A 14,365-nucleotide genomic window follows, 5' to 3' on the forward strand; every position below is an offset into this window, starting at 1 on the left:
CGCTACTCAACCGGGATTACGCTGAAGACACTCTAATGCTAAAGTTAGCCCTTTGATTGAAAGAATAGAGCTATGGAAATCAAGAGTGTTAGTGTGTAGTGTAGGGAAAGAGCACTTACCTCCTCTTCTAGGATGCCCCCCCTCCCAATTATATAGATTGGGGGGGTGTGATATTTGTTTGAGCTGGACCTATTGTAAGCCTTGTTTGGGTTAACCCCAATAAGCGGATATATATATATTTTTATGGCTCCCACACTCCTCATAGGAGATAAAAAATGGTGAAACTCATTATTTTAACCAATAAAATATATATTGAAGCACCATTTGAATTTGTTCCTAGAACAAACTATAATTTCTGCTACAACTTTGATAGAGAGCTCTAGTAGAGCTGTTCTAAAAGCAGCTCTACTGAGCTGGCACACCCACACAAAAACAAAAAAAAAAAAAAACAAAAACAAAAACAAAACAAAACAAAACACAAGGAGGAAAAAAAATAAATTAATGCAATTTTAGAGCTCTTCTTGTAGACCTCTAAAACATTTTTCTTGCTGCTAAGGAAAGGACTCACTTTATTATTATTATAAAACAAATTACAGTCATATTATTTTTAAATTTAGATTTAAATACTAATTATTTATAAAATTATCATGTACTAAATTTAAGGTTCTTTTTCATGTTTATCTTAATTCGTTTGTTCTGAACATTTTTTAAAATCTTTTAATGAGTAGACAAAAAGCGTAATCTCTCACTCTATATAAATATTACTTTATTTTATCACTACTCTCAAACATCTAAAAAATTAAAGACATGAGATAAAGTGTTTGTGGAAATAGAAAACAAACTTTTATTAAATACTTAGAGATTATAGGAAAAATAGAAAATAACTCTCATTCACTTGTTCGTGTATTTTTTCTAAACATAACATTCCAATCAATGTAACACATAAAAACTCCTTAATGTACTTTTTGCAAAAGCAATACTCTAATGTAACACTAGAAAATCACACTAATAGAAATGTAAATTTCCACGCTTGACAACCAACACTTCAGTCACCAATCCCTTCAAAAAAAATCTTCCACACATCACATTTTTATTCTCATCCACAAAACAAATAAGAAAATTATAAAAATGAATTAGAAAAGGACATTCGCTTAAAATCAAATGGCACCAAATCAAATAAATATAATTTTTCAAAATAAAAAGGACTAATTGGTTTATAAGAAACTCTTAAAACTAAATGGATTAACATTTTTCCATATAAAATTTATGAATAAATTTTCCATAATCTAATGAGAAGTGGATTTGAGAAGAGATAAAAAGGAAAAAGGAAAAGAAAGTGCCCTCAACAAATTTAAAATTCAAACATAGTCTAAATAATAAAAGTTTAAAGCAAATTCTCTCTTCAATAATATTTCTTGCAATCTTATTTTAAGGAGTGTTTTAACCCCCTAAGGGTTGGCCTAGTGGGTGCAGCATGACCTAAAGTTATGCTCCCTTCAAGTCTTAAATTCAACTTTCACAAGCTGTTATCAACTCATTGGGGCCAGGCTCACAGGTTCTACCTGAGATTTGCCTGATCTACGTGGAGATGACGCTTTGTGTGGATCCCGAGATTAGTCGAGGTGTCTATAAGTTGGCCCACTCGGTCATAAAAAAATAAAAAGGTTTAAGGAGTGTTTAAGGGTGGTTCAAAGATGGTTGACAATTAATTGGGTAGTCAAACCATTGTCAAAGAATCTTACGAGTGTATTGCAAAGATAGTTGCATAGAAATTAGGATTTTAGGATTGGTAATATAATCTAATAGAAGGCAAAGAGGTTCCCAGCCCTAACATAAGTATTGCTCACCATCAATATTTTTAAAAATCATTGACAAAGTTAACATGACAGATATGACATAAAATCATAAAAGCCAACACACCAACACACCAACATATACATATATAATTTTGGTTTCTTTCAGATTAGTTCTTTTGATAAGTAAATATGTCATAACGATGTCTCACCATCACATGTTTGTTTTTTCGAAATCCTCCACATAGCGACAATGGATCACATACCAAAAAATTTCTTCTCTGTCAAGCTTTCAACAATTTCCTTGAGGCCCTCCTCGAGGGAAATGAAGTCAATTCCTAAAGTTTTTGCTTTTTGCTTGGATACCTGGTATGTTGGCATAAATGGTTTGTCATCCGTAGACCTGCAAAGTGTATCAAGAAAGGGATGAAAACAATAATATAGCTAAGTAGAAATAGAACTAATCATAAAAGAAAATTCCTAACAAAAAGAAATTGGTTGAATAGAAGTTTCACATGCCACTCCAAACATTTAAATGTTCTGAAACTAGTCGATCATTATGCATATCAAATATATGCTCAATTTTTAGTGACATACTATTAATTAGAAGTAAAAATGAAAGAGAAAATTGATATTTTGACGGAATATCAGCAAAGTTATAGAAAGACATCAATACAATATGACCATAGTATTTTTTATTCTATTTTCTTTAGAAAATAATGATAAAGAATGACAATAACCACTGCAAGGTGGAACAATTACCTCCTGAAAAACTTACATGCCACATTTTAAGATTCCTAATATAAATGAAGTCACAGGAAGCTCTACAAGTTTTTGGCTGGTCTAGCTAAAAAAAACCCATCAGACCCAAGAAATGAGTTTAATAAGAACCTTAAGGCTGTGTTTGGATTATGGATTTGGGTAGGAATTTGGAAAGGAAAAGGAAAGACTTGGGTAGGAATTTGAAAAGGAAAAGGGAAACGATTCCCTTTTCCTTTCTAAATCTCTACCCAAATCCATAATCCAAATACAACCTACGGGGTTGTTTGGGCTGATCTAATTTAGATCATCTTTTTATTTTATTTAGATCATATTACCTCTTATTTGGGTCACATCACCTCTCTATTACATTACACAGCTTTTCGTAAAAAGTCAAAAAATATACTTATTTAGATCATCCCAAACAACCCCTAAGTTTACCATTAATATCTAAACTTGTTTCAACAAATGAAAAGAACAATTGTTCTAAAAGCAGAAAGAATGAAACATTTGTTCGAATGGAGCAGTTATAATCACAGAAAAGAATTAAATTGCTGATGCATCATTTTAAAAAAACCAAAAATAAACAAAGATGTTGGCACAGCAGATAACATATGAATAACCCATTAACACTGACATGAGAAAATTCAACAAATTTATTCAAACAATAGGAAACCAAAATGATAGAAACCCACATTCCAGTACCAGATAAATTAGGTTAAACACCTAGGTATTCTTAACTGGCACCTTGTTTGCAGAGATTCATTATCACTAAGCCTCCGTTTGGGAAGTGGGTTGGCTTTTGGCTTTTTTGACTATATGAGCCTGGGCTCAAAAGCTTAGTTTGGGAAGGGTTTTGGCTTTTTGGCTTTTTTGATTTTTTTGTGAGAGAAGAGTGTAATGATTATGGGGTTGGATGGGATGTTTTGTCTGTTGTGGCTCATGAGCCTATTCTGTCTTTTATGGCTCATTGAGCCAAAAAAGCCCAATGAGCCCTTGCCAAACCAACCCTAAGAGAGCACCCAACACTTAAATGATGCCAAACTAAAATGCTACTTAAAGTTCAGAATTTGACAGTCCAACATGTGGCATACTAGTTTCCTCTTCAAAAGGATCCTATGTCGAATCTCAAAATTTTCAAAATGTCATAAACCACTTCGGAAATTGACAGTAGAATGTCAGAATTTCAAAACTCCAACATTGAAATGGATTCAAATGAAAATAAGATGTCAAAATTTTGATACTGCAAAGTGCTGCAGAACAAACGTGGTTACGTAGGATGAAAAATTGAACTAAAATGAACAAACATAAGTTATGTCCTCAGCAGCTTCCACTTTCAAAACATGATAAAGTGGTGTAGATTTCAACAACTCTGCTCTCAAGTACTTGTTGCAACTCAACTTTATACAAGGACACATGTAGCGATCCCAGTTTTGACCCGTCTCTTGTGGTGTTCCGGACTCGGGTTGGTATGGTTTTGAACGGTGTTACGTATATTAGTTTCCCCTGTATTCCCCTTATTTTTGGTTATCGAGTTATAGTGGTGTGTTTGGAACAGGTAATGTCTTCAAAACTTTAGATGTGAATCCAACCCGAATTGTGCCTTGTAGAGTTATATCGGAAGTTAATTCTTTCATGTTTTTCCACTTCGCTAAGTATGTCGGGTGTTGAGTTGACCGCTCAGCTCGCGAGGGTCCAAGAGACAGCGCACTTTGACGGGTCCGAGGGCAGCATCTTGGCAGGGTCGAGCGGCAGCGCCCCCAAAGCAAAAACGCAAAATGCATTCAAAATTGCTTGAGCCGCACATACGGAAAATAGGGGAGGGCTTGTTTGGCTACTACAATAAATGCAGGTGCGGGAATGCAAGTGCGGGAAAAGCGCCGCACGTGCGGTGGTAAGTGAGTCCAAAATTTTAGTCTTTTCTTCTCTTTAGACTGAGTGTATCTCACTCTTGTTAGGTCTCTCTCTCTCTCTCTCTCTCTAAAAACTCTTTCCTCTCCCTTCTCTCTACATTTCCCTACGCCAAATTGGATCAAAACCCTGATTTCTCAAGATCCATTAGAGTCTGCCATAGTTTCTTCATCAAAGTTGGTTAACTTCTCGAGGGCTTCGTTGTGTGCGGTGAAGATCGAGTTTCAACACCATTGATTTTGGGGGTTTCATCACATTTCTTCTTCAAAACTTGAGGTAGGGATTTTCTTAGAGTTATATATATATATATATTTTTGCAAGATCTAGATGATTTTTAAAATCATCCTTCGATAGCTTTGAAAATTGATTGTTGATTCAAGAAGTTGAGCGATTTTGAAAGTGGATTTGTCTTTTGTTCTTTTAAAATGATCTTATGGGTTTTGATCTTCGTTGATTGAAGAAAAGATGATTTTGAAAAGTTTTATTTCAAAAGATTTGAGTTGTACAGTTTTGGTGAGAAAACCTAGAAATTGAGGATTTTAAAAGAGATTGAAAATTCATGAATGATATTGTTATATTTATTTTGTGTGTCAAAATAAATGGATGTTTGAAAATTTTCTCATTTATATTTATATAAATGATGAATTTCCTGACATATGAGAATTGTTGTTCATTTTGAAAATTATTGTTCAAAATATTGAAATAGTCTTGAAATGACTAATTGTTGAGGATACTTGAGAAGAGGAAATTATTTTATTCCTTGGATGATGAATTTGAATAAAATTATTTATATTCATCTTGTGAAATTGGCATATCAATTCATTTGATTACATTAAACTTTGAAAGTTGATTTGAAAACTTGCATTGAGAAAAGAATATTGAGAAACAAGTTTTTATGGAGTAGTTTTGGGATAAATACGGTGGTAAGTCTTGAAAGGTGGTGTAGATGATAGGTGTCGAGCCTTCCAGTTAATACTGGTAAAAATGACAGATTACAGGTGTCGAGCCTTCCAGTTAATACTGGTAAAAATGACAAATTGGTAGTACTTGTATAGTCTACTTGCAGACACTAGCCTAGGGATTACCAAAGTCGTATTTACTGCCCTTGAAATAAATTGTTAAGTTTTGAACAATTGAAATTGCATGACATCATTGAGCGTGATGGTTTTCAAAAGATGAAAATGTGATTTACTTTAAAAAAAAGGAGCATAGCATGACATGTGCATTTCATCTCTTGAGACTTACATAAAATATATATATTTTGTTAAGGATATCCTACTGGGCTTTATGTTCACCCTACGGGATTTTTGTGCAGAAAAAGATGTGGTGATTCCGCCTAACTAAAGGCGAGGAAATATGTGTTGAGAGTGCAAGGCTCTCATTTTGTTGTAACTTTGTTTGTAAGCCAAGGGCTGTATTTTTATGGGTTTGAAAAACCATTTTTGTGTAACTAGGCCTAAGCCATGGAAACTTGTAAACCCTTGGGGTTATCTATTTGTTTATTTATTTGGTTTTGGATTAAACGTACAATCGCATTGAGGAACTAATTGTATCATGTAATGCAAGTGTGGAGAATTATTTCTGTTTTCCTTTAAGGAGCCATGATGGTTGTGTTATCATTTAGGCATAAGAAATTGGGGCGTTACAACAAAACTCAATTTAATAGTCGAAAACATATGATTCTTCACATAGAATTTTAAGAAGACAGAATACATTGGAGAACTGCTTTCTCATTAAAGCTTCACAATCATAGCCAAAATATAAAAAGAATAATGTGAAAAGACATAAAAGACTAGTAGATGCAAATGGAACTTCTATACAAATGTCATAACAAGCAAGGTAAAATAGTAATTAAAAAACAATTTGAGCCTGACAAGATGCCAAAATAGAAATCTGGTAGAAGAGAAATGACCAGATATTTTGATTGAGGATATCCTCACAAGGCATATCTAGAGGTGACAAATGGGTGGGTTTCGGTAGGTCAAAACAAGTAATGCTTAAAACAATCCAATCCAAACCCGCCAATTTAATAAATGAGTTGGGTTGAATTGGGTTAGACAAATGAATGCAACCAACCCATTTACTTTATAGAATTTTTTTCCTAATAGATGGCAGCGGCGGTGGAGGTGGTGGTGGTTATGGTGGTGGAGTGGCAATGGCAATGACGATGATGGTGGTGGAGGTCGAGGGGGAGGTGTGGTGGTGAAAGAAGTGGTTACCCATTTAAACGGGTACTCATGTCCTTAGTTGCACGAAACGGGAGTGGGAGCATGAGCGTGGCCACTTAGAGGGGTCATAGGTTAGGAGCGCTTATGTATTATTTTTATTTTTAATATTTTTAATTTATTTGTATAAACTTTTTTTTTAAATTTTTTTTGATTGACATATATATATATATATATGTTATAAATGAGTTTTAATTTTTTTTATATAATAGTTAAATAATTAAAAACAACATAAAAAATATTTGTTTAAAAATGAATAGCAAATAAGCATTCATTTTAAACATAAAAAAAAATAATTAATTAGGTGGAATTTAAAAGTAATGGAAATATAATATAATAGGGAAAATTAGTTTGAGGTCCCTCTCCCATATTTAGTAATGGAAGAGATCCACAATTTTATTTTATAATGTCTACAGTCCTCAACTCCCACACCCATATATCACAAAGAAATTTCGAATCAAACCTCTTTTTTTTTTCTTTCTCTCTCTCACTCTAAACCTCTCCCTCTCCAATTCTGAATCGGAAAACCATTCCTACAGAGGCGTAGGTGCATCATCGCAATGGAAATCGACTCAACAGCGGAAGAGTTTCTTTGATTCAAAGGACTTCTTCCCCGCGCCAAAGCAGTCAGTATCAATGTACGGAGAGATTGAGAAGAGACTGAAGATGAGAGGCATCAATGAGCCATCCAAGGATCTCGAGACCTTGAGGCAAAGCAGCAGAGATGGGAGATCCCCCAGCAAATCCTCGCCCCGCAGCAGCAGCAGCTCCGATCACAGTCTCCTTTCGGATTACCAGCAGAATACCAGCAGCATTGCATCTGGCAGCCTAGCTCAGACCTCATTTTCACTCTCCACAACACCACTTCCTTCGGATTCACTGTCTCCCTTTGGAATCACCGTCTCCCGCCTCTCCTGGTTTCTCCGCGTCTCCGCCTCCGATCGTGATCTCCGTCGCTGCCGTTGAAGAAGAAGACGATGACTGGTTTTATGTTCTTCATTAATTGTTTTCTCTTTGCACAAAAACACATTTTAATTTATATGTATATATATATATATATATAGGTTGTTATTGTTGTTTATTCACTCAATGGAGTGAACTGTTGATAACTTTTATCTTGCTTTTGAATCTGATGATGCTATCCGTCCCGGGTGGATGGGTCAGGCTGGTCCAGGCTCTTCGAGTTTCGGTTTGGGGTGATGATTCCGTCAAATAACCTACATGCAAGTCCAAAGGGGAACGGGGCAGTCCCCTAGTGAACCCTCCGGCGGGAGAATTAGTAGAGGAAGAAGGAAATGTAGAGAGAGAGATGGAGAGATAAAAAGCTTAACCTTCCTCTTGTCTTTCTATTCTTGCTTATATCCTTTGGTAATCATTTCACTGTCCCTTGTGATGTGCCCCCTTCCGCCGAAAGCCTGTGCCGTAGCTTACCTTGTTCAGGGCGAGGGGGCTCTGTTCTGACGGGGAGGTGTTGTCGTAATAAATGCTGTGATGGGATGCATTAATGGTGATGTGTTGTGGTAATAACTCTGCAGATCTTTGTCTGCTGATGTGGCCCGTGTTCCACCTGCCATGTGTCCGAATGCCATTGGCCCCCCGTGTCTAGATGGCCTCCAGCTGTCCTGGGCTTTGCCAACCGGGTTATGCTATTGGTCCTAAGCGATGGGTTCGGGGTGGTTTGCTGTGGGCCGTATGCCTCGTGGGCCTATCCATGTCAGAATCTAACCTGACAATAATCCCAGTCATAAACAAAATTGACCAGCCAACTACTGATCCAGATCGTGTTAAAGCTCAGCTAAAATCAGAGAATTTCTTTGGACCAACCCAGAGAAATTTCAGTTCAAACCAGAGAATTTCTCTAGACCAACCCAGAAAAATTTCAATTCAAAGCAAAGAAATTTCAGTTCTAACTTGTGATGCAACTTTAATATTGATTAAGTTTACATTCTTTTCTAACCATGCAGCCAGAGAAATTTTGAATTTCTCTGGAGAAAAGGGAAGGCCTGAATTTCTCTGGACTAGAATTTCTCTGGACTAAAATTTCTCTGGACAGAATTTCTCTGGATCAAATTGAGGGACGTTAGACATTATGAAAATATTAGATGTCCTTTATACTATAAAGTCTTAATAACAGGGACCCTAAAAAAAATCCCAATATAATATGTAAGTATGTATTATATTTTTGAGCTGGTCAACACAAGATAATAAATTAGTTAAGTGGAATTTATATGTATTTGTGCAATGCACAGCAAGGCAGATTTCATTAATTATAAAAAGAAAAAGATTAAATGAAAAGTCATTATGTATAAATATGATATTAAGACACAACTTAAATGAAAAGATATTAATTTAAAATATATAATATATTATATAGGGGTTGTTTGATAACCCAATTCAGCTCTCAAAATTGAAAATATTAAGTGATTTCTTAATTAAGTTGGTTTTATTGCACATATATGGTATCACTTGAAAAATTAAGTCCCAATAAAAAAAAGGCTAAAATTTTCAGTAAAAAAAAAAACTTACTTTTCACTTATCACTTAACGCGCTAAGTGAAAAAAAAAAAAAAAAAAAAAAAAAAAAAAGCGGCACCAAGTGATATTATGTTTGGAAAAGCTATTTCTCAAAGCATTCTTCTTCACGGTTTTGGCTGGCTCGCCCTCACGATTTTAGCTGCTCTTCCAAGGAATTCAATTTCATCTATTGAGGCAAGCAAGTAAGTCTAGAAAATTACTTTTTTATTTGGATTTAACTTGCATGTATATATTTGAAAACATTATTTATGAGTTGTTTTTTTTTAAGTTTGTATGTATTAACTTGTTTATGTTATAATTGTGATTACAATAATTTCTTTGCCAATTATATTAGTGTGATAAAAGAATTTAATTAAATATTTTAATGTAAAAAGTAAAAAGCAAATGTTTAATTTTAATTATTTTTGAGAGTTTAGCTACTTGTATAGATCAAACAACTTAATTGAATCATTACTTAAATTTCAATACATACAAAACAACTTTTTGAATTAAAAAATTCAGCATTCAGTTTTAATATTCAGTTTTATCAAACAACACTTAAGAGTTAGACTTTTCAGTCTTTTATTAGGAACGAAGAAAAAGCTGCGAGAGAGAGAGAGAGAAGTCGAGAGAGATAGAGAGGGAGGTCTGGCAGCGATTGAGAGAGGAAGAGGGAGAGGTTTTGCTTTCAATGAGGTTTTGCTTTCAAAAATAGAAGAAGATGAATATCAAAGAGCCTGCGAAGCAAATACAAGGAAGAAGCTCCACTTTTGTAGCCCTAATCGAGACCGGATCACGTTTTTCTTTTCCTCCCTTCCCTCTCAATAGACACGCGATTCTTATACGTTTCTCTCTAAGAAGTGCAGAATCATGTTTCTTAGAAAGAAACGTAACTTGTTTGTGCGATTCCTGCTACTATGCTCATGTCCAACCCATGTAAACCCAATTTTAATTGGGTTTGCAATGAGCAACCCATTTAAACCCATTTATAATTTTGTACGTTTAAATGGGTTTTACATGGATATAATTGGGTGGGTTCATGGGTTGGGATTGAGTTTGTCACCTCTAGCTATATCTTATGACACTTAATCAAGCTAAGATAAATAGTTTAAATTTGAATTTAATTGGTAAACAATATGAAGACCGTGGATACATTTCGAGAAAAAGATTCAACAATGCTTTTTTTTGTGAAATAGAGCTTCAATTCCAAAGGCAATTACTACTTTGCAAAAACACAATTATAGACGACAACAAATCACAAACACTTACTTTTCTGGAAGTTGAAAAGAAGGATAAAGCTTGTGTAGTATATTCACAACTTCAGTGTAGTGTGCGACTCTCTCAACCAAACAATATCTTCCATTGGCTGAAGGAATCTGATATGCTTGAATGTGTGCATTTGCAACATCTTTAACATTAATCCACCCAAATGAAGCATTTGGATATGTTTGTGAACCTACACAACAGACAAGCAAATAGTATGGGTTAATATGTCAAAGAAAAAGGAATTTTAACATAATATTTGATGTAGATATCAATTACTTCCATTAAATTTAATGGTCATTTTTAATTCCAAATCTAACTGTCAAGTATAAGTGACTGGTAGGCTATTTCAACGCTTTTACTAAATTTACATTTGCAAATTACAGTATATAGAAATATTTTATGTTTTATTTTTATCTTCACTAAATAAGCAAGGATATTGAAATGAATGAAACATAAATACAACCTCAAGATACAGGGAGCTTCTGTTTACCTGCCACACATTCTCAATACACACCATCTTCCAATTTTTTTTTTTTAATTGCACTTTTGTCCGTCAAGCAATTTACTCTTTTCGACAAAAACCTATCCCTTGAGGGTAAGTCTATAGTACATTTTGTTTAAAAAATGTATGGTACATCGAAAATCAATGGCTCAGATTGAGCCACATCATTAAAAGTGACCTGGTAAGCAGGTCACTTTTTATAGTTATGAGCTAAAATCATATTTGTTCATAACTATAATCAAATTAATCATAACTTAGTTATGAGCTCTCATCACTTATCTCATAACCATATCTCATAACCAGCACCATTTTGTTGATAACCAATATCATATATTTCATAACTACAATCACATATCTCATAACTACATCTCATAACCAATATCCTTTAGCTCATAATCACAACACTCTGATCATAACCACTATCACATATCTCATAACTATTAATCACATATCTCATAACTACTACTCATATAGCTCATAACCACATCTTATAACCAATCCCCCTTTGACTCATAACCAACATTACATATCTCATAATCAACACCCTTTTGCTCATAACCACATCACTTTGATCATAACCAATATCACATATCTTATAACTAATAACCACATATCTCATAACCAAACACCCTTTTGACTCATAACTACATCACTTTGCTCATAACCAAAATCACATATCTCATAATCAACAATCATATATCTCATAACCATTACCCACATATCTCATAACCAACACTCTTTGGCTCATAACTAACATCATATATATCATAACTACTAATCACATATCTCATAACACCCTTTGGCTCATAGTCACACCACTTTGATCATAATTAACATCACATATCTCATAACCATTAGTCATATATCTCATAATCAATACTCTTTGGCTCATAACCATACCACTTTACTTATAATCACTAATCACATATCTCATAACCAACATTCTTTGGCTCATAACCACATCACTTTACTTATAACCACTAATCACATATCTCATAACCAACATTCTTTGACTCATAACCACACCACTTTACTCATAACCACTAATCACATACTCATAATCAACATTCTTTGGCTCATAACCACACCACTTTACTCATAACCACTAATCACATATCTCATAACCAACATTCTTTGGCCACACCACTTTACTTATAACCACTAATCACATACCTCATAACCAACATTCTTTGACTCATAACCACACCACTTTACTCATAACCACTAATCACATATCTCATAACCAATCCCCCTTTGACTCATAACCAACATTACATATCTCATAATCAACACCCTTTTGCTCATAACCACATCACTTTGATCATAACCAATATCACATATCTTATAACTAATAACCACATATCTCATAACCAAACACCCTTTTGACTCATAACTACATCACTTTGCTCATAACCAAAATCACATATCTCATAATCTACAATCATATATCTCATAACCATTACCCACATATCTCATAACCAACACTCTTTGGCTCATAACTAACATCACATATATCATAACTACTAATCACATATCTCATAACACCCTTTGGCTCATAGTCATACCACTTTGATCATAATTAACATCACATATCTCATAACCATTAGTCATATATCTCATAATCAATACTCTTTGGCTCATAACCATACCACTTTACTTATAATCACTAATCACATATCTCATAACCAACATTCTTTGGCTCATAACCACATCACTTTACTTATAACCACTAATCACATATCTCATAACCAACATTCTTTGACTCATAACCACACCACTTTACTCATAACCACTAATCACATATCTCATAACCAACATTCTTTGGCTCATAACCACACCACTTTACTTATAACCACTAATCACATACCTCATAACCAACATTCTTTGACTCATAACCACACCACTTTACTCATAACCACTAATCACATATCTCATAACCAACATTCTTTGGCTCATAACCACACCACTTTACTCATAACCACTAATCACATATCTCATAACCATATCTCATAACCAATACCTTTTGGCTCGTAACCATACCATTTTGATCATAACCACCATCACATATCTCATAACCACATCTTATAACTAACATCATTTTCACCAATAACCCGTAACTTTGATCATAACCAACTCAAAACCACTAACCACATATCTCTATTTTAGATTTACTTACTAAATACAATAAAAAGGGTAATATACAAACAATATACATTTTAAAATATTTATATACACATAGACATACATATAAATAATTTGACTAAATTTTAATAAAAAATGTGTTGAAAATTTTTATCTACGATTCACTACAAGAAAAGTGGGCTTATGAGACGGAACTTTTTTGCGACGGCACAACTTGCCATCTCAAGCAAAAAATGTGACTTTTTGAGACGGCATAACTTGCTGTCGCCAAAAAATGTGACATTTTGAGACGGCACTTTCTTTTCTTTATATCTCTCATCTCTCTTCTCTTTACCTCTCTCACTTATCTCTCTCTGTTTTTCTCTCGTTTATCTCTTTTCGCTCTTTTCTCTCTCTCTCTCTCTATCTCTCTCTTTGTCTATACCTTTTCATCCATTTTTTCATCTCCATCTCTCTCTTCTCTTTCTCTCTCTCTCTCTCTTACTCATCACTCTTCTCTCTATATTTGTCTGTCTATTTGTCTCTCTCTCTCTCTGTGTCTCTCACTCATCTATTTCTTCTCTCATTTCTTCTCTTTCTGTCTCTTTCGTTCATCTCTCTTCTCTTTATCTCTCTTGCCCATCTCTCTTCTCTTAATCTCTTTCATCTCTCATCTTTCTCTGTCTCTCTCGCTCATCTCTCTATCTTTCTCTCTGTCTCTCTATCTTTCTCATTGTCTCTCTCGTTCATCTCTCTTCTCTCTATCTCTCTTTGTCTCTCTCGTGTATCTCTCTTCTCTCTGTCTCTTTTCTGTCTCTCACTCTCTATCTCTATCTCTATTTCTTTCTCTTTCTCTTTTTCTCCCTCTCTCTTCTACCACTATGTTTGCGTTGCTCACTCTCTCCCTCCCGTCTTCTCTATTTACTGAGCTCCCTCTCGATTTATCGATCCACTACAAGAAAATGCACTTTTAGCGACCACATTGTCTCTCTCTCGCTCATCACTCTGTCTCTCTTTCTCTCTCTCTCTCTCTCTCCTTTATCTGTCTCTTATTCATCTCTCTCTCACCACCCATCTCCTCTACCACCTTCACCACTACTGCAAACGCCATTCCACCACCACCACTACTTCCACTGTCGCCACTTCACCTCTACGACTACCATGACTACTACCATTGCCACCACTCCACTACCACCACTACTACTACTACTACTACTATTACCTCTCATCCACCGCCGCCACTCCATCTCCCATCTCCCATACCACTACCACAAC

The 14,365-nt window shown here is 34.7% G+C and overlaps 1 long non-coding RNA gene across 1 annotated transcript; it reads right to left on the bottom strand.

The window, feature by feature from the left end:
* Window positions 1–1,832: 1,832 nt before the first annotated feature.
* LOC114300840 (uncharacterized) lies at window positions 1,833–11,009 on the bottom strand. The gene is made up of 2 exons (XR_014350698.1): window positions 10,471–11,009; window positions 1,833–2,196 (listed from the first exon to the last, which is right to left on the bottom strand). It is a non-coding gene; the product is annotated as an uncharacterized LOC114300840 (long non-coding RNA).
* Between the last annotated feature and the right edge of the window lie 3,356 nt (window positions 11,010–14,365).

This window comes from Camellia sinensis, chromosome 14, assembly GCF_055761805.1.
Source record: "Camellia sinensis isolate YWXY chromosome 14, ASM5576180v1, whole genome shotgun sequence".
NCBI classification, from domain to species: domain Eukaryota; kingdom Viridiplantae; phylum Streptophyta; class Magnoliopsida; order Ericales; family Theaceae; genus Camellia; species Camellia sinensis.